General features: G+C 41.4%; 1 long non-coding RNA gene across 1 annotated transcript in view; it reads left to right on the top strand.

The window, feature by feature from the left end:
* Positions 1–5873: 5873 nt before the first annotated feature.
* LOC143773628 (uncharacterized) overlaps positions 5874–8505 on the top strand; it is a 74596-nt gene continuing 71964 nt past the window's right edge. The window contains exon 1 of the long non-coding RNA XR_013215263.1: positions 5874–6069. This is a non-coding gene — a long non-coding RNA (uncharacterized LOC143773628). The remainder of the gene's footprint in view (positions 6070–8505) is intronic.

The raw sequence follows: 8505 nt of genomic DNA, 5'->3' as shown, positions 1-8505 counted from the left end.
AACAACTACTTAAGTTACTACTGTATACCAGCATTTTTCATTTTTCGTCAGTGCCATTTAACTATTGGTTGTCCAAGCTCCACATTTGGCCTGACCTGTCCTTCTGCACCTTGGAGGTGCTGCTATGCCCTGTGCAAGTGTGCTGTCAGAGCAGGTTTTAGCTTGGCTGGTGCACTCATAACAGATAGGTGCACATTTCTGTCAACGAAAAATGCAGACAGGCTGACTTTTCTAAAATTGAACAAGGGCTGGGTTTCCAGTGACTTTGTAAGCCCTATGGATAACAGCAACATAATGTAAAAGCAGCCCAAATTTTTTGTTTGGGAATGTGTCTTAACATCCATCCCTTACCATCCAAACCCATTTTGCTCATGAAATCACCTCCTCCTCCTGCTTCTGCAACAAGTACTTAGTGGTCAAGTATGTATACCCCACGTGGCTAATGTTTTGTACTTTGTGAAAACTTGGTGAAACTTTTACTCCCTATTCTGATTCCCTTGCTGACATACTCCAACAGTGGAGTAATGAAGATTATTGCCCTTGCTAAATTGTCACGTAAGATTATCTCTACCCGGATTGCACCAGTTGCACAACTGCTAAAGATATGCTATTTTTTAAACCAATAGAAAATTATGATTTTTTTTCAATCGACTTGCTGACACACTCCAAATGTAGAGTAATGAAGATTATTGCCACTGCTATATTGTCACGTAAGATTATCTGTACCTGTATTCTCTCATCACTAATGGTGAGCAATTAATTTAGGTAATCAACTGCAAGATGTGATTCAGTTTCTAGTTTTCTCAATATTGTGAGATGCTGCAACTCTGAAAAGGAAAAAATATTGTTTGTTGGCAGTGCTTCGTTTTTTACATTCTGTAAATTAAAGTTGTTAGACAAATTGTCTTGTGTGTCCTTTACAAAATGCTATTTGAGTATTAAGTTCCTGGATAGCTTTTGGGTAAGGTTTCTCCTTGTGGAGAGTGACATACCAGTCACATTCAACCCTTTAACGAGTCTTGTAATATGACTTAGGATAAAAGCCAAATCAGTATCTCAATTTGCAGACACGGTGTTTCGGGCTATTGGCCCTCGTCAGTGCAAAGCATGAGAACTGATTTGGCTAGGTGAGAGGCTCTTGACTGAGGTCTAAGGGGTAAGGTTTCTCCTTGTGGAGAGTGACATACTAGCTCTGGTTTGTCAAGGTAAGGAGGCTTATTCGCCGTGTAATGCTCCTCTGGGAAATGTAATATGCAAATTGCCTCTTCAGAGAAAAAGAGGAATTGAACTCTATAGCGCCACCTGTTGGAAGTAGCAATCCTACAAGTCACAATCAACCCTTTAAAGAGTCTTGTAATATGACTTAGGATAAAAGCCAAATCAGTATCTCAATTTGCAGACACGGTGTTTCGGGCTGTTGGCCCTCGTCAGTGCAAAGCATGAGAACTGATTTGGCTAGGTGAGAGGCTCTGAACTGAGGTCTAAGGGGTAAGTTTTCTCCTTATGGAGAGTGACATACCAGCTCTGGCTTGTTAAGGTAAGGAGGCTTATTCGCCATGCAATGCTCCTCTGGGAAATTTAGCTTATTCACATCCAGCAGCGTTTTAAAAATATCAAACTTCCATGTAGAAGAAAAACCAAGTCCCTTTGATGGTAATGTCATTTGAGCTAAAGATAGGATGTAACTGGATAAATTCCTGATAGGACAAATTAAAGGGCCACTGTCACCCCCCTCCAGCCGTAAACTAAAAGAGCCACCTTGTGCAGCAGTAATGCTGCATTCTAACAAGGTGGCTCTTTTAGTTTTTGGTTCAAGTATTCCCAAAATAAAGCATTTTGAAACTTATCCAAAATACCTGTCTTTAGACAGGGAGGCAGGTCCTCACTCCCCAGCTTGAACCGCTACTCTGCCGTCACTCCAATCTTCAGGGGCTTTTGGCACCTCCCCCTCAGCGCTGTTTACGCTTCAAAACCGGCACCTGCGCTGTGTACTACTGTGCTGCGCAGGTGCAGTAAGCTCTGGCCATCTGACGTCCCAGCCAGGCTTGCAGACTGCGCCTGTGCGGGCAGTGCGGCCACCCACCTTTGGAATCCCAGCCCCGCAGTGTGTTATGCATTATGCACAGTGTGGGGCTAGGATTCCTGGGCATGCGCACTGCATGTGTCAGACGCTCCGCCAGGTCCCCCGCCTTCCAGCCCCGCACTGTGCATAATGCATAACACACTGCGGGGCTGGGATTCCCAAGGTGGGTGGCCGCAATGCCCGCACAGGCGCAGTCTGCAAGCCTGGCTGGGATGTCAGACGGCCAGAGCTTACTGCGCCTGCGCAGCACAGTAGTACACAGCGCAGGCGCCGGTTTTGAAGCGTAAACAGCGCTGAGGGGGCGGTGCCGAAAGCCCCTGAAGATTGGAGTGACGGCAGAGTAGCGGTTCAAGCTGGGGAGTGAGGACCCACCTCCCTGTCTAAAGACAGGTATTTTGGATAAGTTTCAAAACGCTTTATTTTGGGAATACTTGAACCAAAAACTAAAAGAGCCACCTTGTTAGAATGCAGCATTACTGCTGCACAAGGTGGCTCTTTTAGTTTATAACGGCTGGAGGGGGTGACAGTGGCCCTTTAATAGCATTTGTGGATTGTGGATATCTTCTTGTGCCTATGTTTCCTCGCTACTCGTCTATGCCATTTTTTGGAACTGTTTATGGAGTACGCATCGTCCTTTGTGTGGCAGAATATTCTCTAGTACAAGCTGTTGAATCATCTGAAAGCTCTTCCGAAGAATTGAAATGGAAGTTGGAAACATTTGAAGACAAATTCAGATTAGAAAAACTGACTTTCCGCCCCTCTCTTTTCTTGTATGGTCCATTATGCGTTTAGTTTCTCAAAATGGCGGTATGAGGTTTATGAGATTTCCATGTATACACCTCATTGGTATCGTATTCTCTAGTAACTCTCTCAAATTTGGTTTTCTTTATATTAGATATGGAATCCTCCAATACTTGTAGATTTTTAAGCATCCTATGATGAACTTTATTAACTTCTTCTGAGTTGCGATCAGAAGTGGAAGTACATAAATTTATTTAGTATATGAATAACAACAAATTTAATCTAACCTTTCCATTTAATATGTCTTCAATAGTGTTGAGCATTCCGATACCGCAAGTATCGGGTATCGGCCGATATTTGCTGTATCGGAATTCCGATACCGAGATCCGATACTTTTGTGGTATCGGGTATCGGTATCGAAACAACATTAATGTGTAAAATAAAGAATTAAAATAAAAAATATTGCTATACTCACCTCTCCGACGCAGCCTGCACCTTACCGAGGGAACCGGCAGCGTTGTTTGCTTAAAATTCGCGCTTTAACTTCCTTACGTGAAGTCCCGGCTTGTGATTGGTCGCGCGCCGCCCATGTGGCCGCGACGCGACCAATCACAGCAAGCCGTGACGTAATTTCAGGTCCTTCAGGATTTTAAAATTATGTTCCGGCGTTGTGATTGGTCGCGTCGCGGTCACATGGGCGACGCGACCAATCACAAGCCGTGACGTCACGGGAGGCTGGACACGCGCGCATTTTAAAATGCGCGCGTGTCCTGCCTCCCGTGACGTCCCGGCTTGTGATTGGTCGCGTCGCCCATGTGACCGCGACGCGACCAATCACAGCAAGCCGTGACGTAATTTTAGGTCCTTCAGGATTTTAAAATTACGTTCCGGCGTTGTGATTGGTCGCAAACAACGCTGCCGGTTCCCTCGGTAAGGTGCAGGCTGAGTCGGAGAGGTGAGTATAGCAATATTTTTTATTTTAATTCTTTATTTTGCACATTAATATGGTTCGATACCGATACCTTCAAGTATCGGACGGTATCGCTCAACACTAGTCTTCAACAAGTACTAATTATTAACTGGAAATGTTGCTGCGGGAAATATTGATATCCCTCCCTACTGAAAATCCATGGACAGCAACGATATCTTAGAAGCCAATTCTTGCCATCCTTCCCATGTTATTAATAATATCCCTACTGGGGAACTTATTAGAACTGAAATAAAACATCCCTCTCATGAGAAGTACAACACTAAATCCAGCACAGTGAATAGACTTAAACATAGAGGCCATACTAACTGCACCCTTATAAGAGCAGAGAATATCGTAAATGGGATAGGTCGGAAAAATCTCCCATCAAAAAGTAATAAAGTACCGTAAATGAAAAGGGAACGTTCATAACAATTTCAGCACAATATAGTCCACAATATAAGGATGTTGTACCTTATTTTTCGGACCGCAAGACGCACTTTTTTTCCACAAAAATTTGGGAGGAAAATGGGGGTGCGTCTTATGGTCGGAATATACTTACAAATTCTAAGGCAGTGATCCCAGTCCGACGCTGCAGGGCAATGCAGCCTCCCTTCCCAGTCTGGTTCAGCTGTGTTTCGGTGGCGGTGGGGCTCCTCTGTGGACGGCGGCAGTGGTAATGCTCTGTTAATATAAAAAAAATAAAAAAATATAAAAGTTCAAATCAACCCCTTTCACCCCCAATCAAAATAAAACAATAAAAAAATCAAACCTACACATATTTTGTATCGCCACGTTCAAAATCACCCGATCTATCAAAAAAAAAGAATTAACCTGATCGCTAAACAGTGTAGCGATAAAAAAAATCAAAACGCCAGAATTACTTTTTTTGGTCGCCGCAACATTGCATTAAAATGCAAGAAAGGGCAATCAAGAGAACGTATCTGCACAAAAGTGGTATCACTAAAAATTTCAGCTCAGCACGCAAAAAATAAGCCAGCACCCAACCCGAGATCACGAAAAATGGAGACGCTAAGGGTCTTGGAAATTGCACAATTTTTATTTTTTTTGACCTGGAGATTCATAATGGCAGGTCAGTTTTAGTATTTAGTGAACCTAGCAAAAAAGCCAAACAAAAAACAAGTGTGGGATTGCTCCTTTTTTGCAATTTCACCACACTTGGAATTTTTTCTCTTTTTCGAGTACACGACATGGTAAAACTAATGGTGTTGTTCAAATGTACAACTCGTCCTGCAAAAAATAAGCCCTCACATGGCCATATTGACGGAAAAATAAAAAGTTATGGCTCTGGAAAGAAGGGGAGCGAAAAATGAAAACGATAAATCAAAAAAAGCTCCGATCATGAAGGGGTTAAAAACCTTACGTGATACAGACTTTTGGAGCACATATTCGTGGTCAGCATATCAAAATCTATAAGATACAATAAAATTTTCTCAGGAGACAAGAACTTCCCTGAAATTTGTTGCGCAGTGAAATATTTTACCTCACAAAATGAATCCTCAGTGATCCCCTGCTGTAATGTCAGTATTGTCTTTTGATTCCTCCCCTGCCCAGGAGATGTGGTATGCTCCGAACACGGTCAGCCGAATGATTCACTGCGCCTGCGCCAATTCACATAATAAGTGCTTGCATATGTGTTGATCAGCGATTTATGTTATTTCAGTGGAAAATAAAGAATATGAGTTTTTAGAATTATAACATATTATAATGTTTTGTATCATTTCTCAAAAACCTTATGTGATAGGAAAAATCTGAAGTCATTTCTGAAATCAGCATGAAAAAATCTATCAGGAACACTCAAAATTGTCCGAGGGAAAAAACCTTTGTAACCTTTGCATGATAACAATTGTTTGTTTTTCCATAGTGTATTTATTTATGCATTTCTTTTGCTCATCTATAGGTTTCATATATCCAGCTCTCTCTTTACTCAACAGAGTTGCATTTCAGGTGAACTTGATTGATTAATTAATTTATTCAGACATCTATGTTCACTCAGAGCTATATTGATATAAAAACTTTTTTGACTATCGTTAGATACCATTATTAAGGTTTCTAGTTGAAACATAGCTTGGATTTTCATGGTGACCAGTGCATTTATTCATTTTTTAAATATATAAATAACGATTTTTTTTCACTTTTTGAATTAGTCATCGCTGGAGGACAACCTTCTTTTCCTTTGTGCATGCTGAGTTTCACGTCCCAGACTAAGACAGCTCCGTGCGATGATTGCAACAGAACACAAGTACATCTAAACGTGGTGAGCTGACTTTCCTCATCCCATTTTCCTCCATTACTAGAAGGTTATACAAATCTGCAGGGAAGGTTAAAAATGTTCACTATACCCCCAGATGAATTCTTCAAGAGGTGTAGTTTCCAAAATGGGGTCACCTGTGGGGCTTTCTGCTGTTTTGGCATGGCACAGCTCTTCAAATATGACATGGCATCTGCAATCTATTCAAGCAAAATAGAGCTCCCTTCCTTTCCAAGTCCTGCCTTGTGCCTAAACAGTAGTTTTCTACCATTTATGAGGTATTGGTTTACTCAGGAGAAATTGCAAAACAAATTCCACAGTCCATTTTCTCCAGATGAGAACATTTTTGCGGGAACATTTTTTCATTTTCACTGTTCAACGTTATAAATTTCTGTGAAGCACCTTTGGGTTGAAGGTGTTCATCATGTGTCTAATTTTCAAAACTGGATTACTTGTTGGAGGTTTCCACTGTTTAGGTACATTAGTGGCTATGCAAAAGATGACATGGCGTCCACTATCTTTTCCAGACATTTTTGCCTTCCAAAAGTCAAATGGAGTTGCTTCCCTTCCAAGCCCTGCCGTTCCCACAAACAGTAGTTTTGCATAACCTATGGGGTATAGGCGTAATCAGAAGAAATTGCAAAACAAATTTTGTGGTAATTTTCTCCTGATACCCTTGTGAAAATGCAAAATTTGGGGCTAAATCAAGATTTTTGTGGGAAAAAGTGAAATTTTCATTTCTTACTTCCACGTTGCTTTAATTCCTGTGAATTTGATAAAGTTTTTGAATGCTGTTTTGAGCACTTTGAGGGGTGCAGTTTTTTAAATGGTCTCACTTTTCAGTATTTTCTGTCACATAGACCCTCAAAGTCACTTCAAATGCCATGTGGTCCCTAAAAAATTTGTTGGAAAATTGAGAAATTGATGATCAATTTTAAACCCTTCTAACTTCTTAACAAAAAAAATTATGTTTTAACAATGATGCTAATGTAGAGTAGACATGTGGCAAATGTTATTTTTTAATTATGTTTTGTGATATAACTATCTGGTTTAAGGGCATAAAAATATAATTGGAAAATTGCAAAAATGATTGGCCTAAATTTACCAGTAACCTGAAGTTCAATATGTCTCGAAAAGCCATCTCTGGATCACTGGGATCCGTTTAAGTGTTCCAGAGTTGTTAAGGCTTCTTTCACACTAGCGTCGGGCTCGGCCTGTCGCCGTGCGTCGGGCCGAGGTCCCCGACGCTAGCGTTGTCCCCGCCGCACAACGGGGGCAGCGGATGCGTTTTTCCAGCGCATCCGCTGCCCCATTGTGAGGTGCGGGGAAGTGCGGGGAGGTGGGGGCGGAGTTCCGGCGGAGTTCCGTCCGCGCATGCGCGGTCGGAAAAAGCGGACCGTCGGGAGCAAAAAATGTTACATGTAACGTTTTTTGCTCCCGACGGTCCGCCACAGCACGGCGCAACCGTCGCAGGACGGTTGCGACGTGTCATTGCGTCGCAAATGCGTCGCTAATGTTAGTCAATGCAGAAAAAACGCATCCTGCAAGCACTTTTGCAGGATGCGTTTTTTCGGCAAAACGACGCATTTGCGACGTAATGCAGTTAACGCTAGTGTGAAAGTAGCCTAACACATAAATTGACACCGGTCAGAATTGGAAACTTTGACCTGATCAGGAAGGTGAAAACAGGCTTGGGACTGAAGGGGTTAAACCCCGTGTTTTCTAATCCTGCAGTCATTTTCCCTTACATTTGGACACGATTTCTTGATAATCTACCAGGTAAATGTTACAAATAAGTGATAGACAAGCAGAAATAGGAGGAAATATCAGATTGTTGTTACCATGTGGACAAATGGCTTTGCATAGCTGCTGCAGACACAAAATGATAACGTATTCATAATAAAGACGATTCTAAATGTTGCCTTTTTTATGCTAGATTCACTGAAGTTATAAAAAAAAATTATACTGGTTATTCTCTGATCTTGACATTTTTAGCCTAATAGTGCACCAATCAATTTGTCCTGTTTGTTACAACCCTAGTGATAAGCATTTGTAATGTAATATTATATTCTGGCTTCAGCAATGATGGGCTATGAGAGGGAATAGATAGTAAGTATATACAATTTTCTTTTATGGCTTTTATACATGATTAACCTCCTTTTTTTAGTTGCAACACATAATTGACAGTAATGAGATACGTTTTGTACTGTAAACAGTTGTTTATTCCAAAGCAGAAGTAGAAAAATACATTTATTGTAACTTCGCATTAGGCTCCATAAGATGAAAGAATGCTATTAGCTTGCTTGAAGTTGAATACATGAAACAATATGATGACAACTGCTTTCCTGCTTACTTCATCAACTTTGTATTTGTGCCTGTTACTGAACATGCGCTTACAGCAATTGTCATCATCCTTAGGCCCTTCCTCCATCATTTGTGTCG

This window comes from Ranitomeya variabilis, chromosome 5 (assembly GCF_051348905.1).
Source record: "Ranitomeya variabilis isolate aRanVar5 chromosome 5, aRanVar5.hap1, whole genome shotgun sequence".
Classification (NCBI taxonomy): domain Eukaryota; kingdom Metazoa; phylum Chordata; class Amphibia; order Anura; family Dendrobatidae; genus Ranitomeya; species Ranitomeya variabilis.
This window is presented reverse-complemented; position numbering and strand designations above follow the sequence as displayed.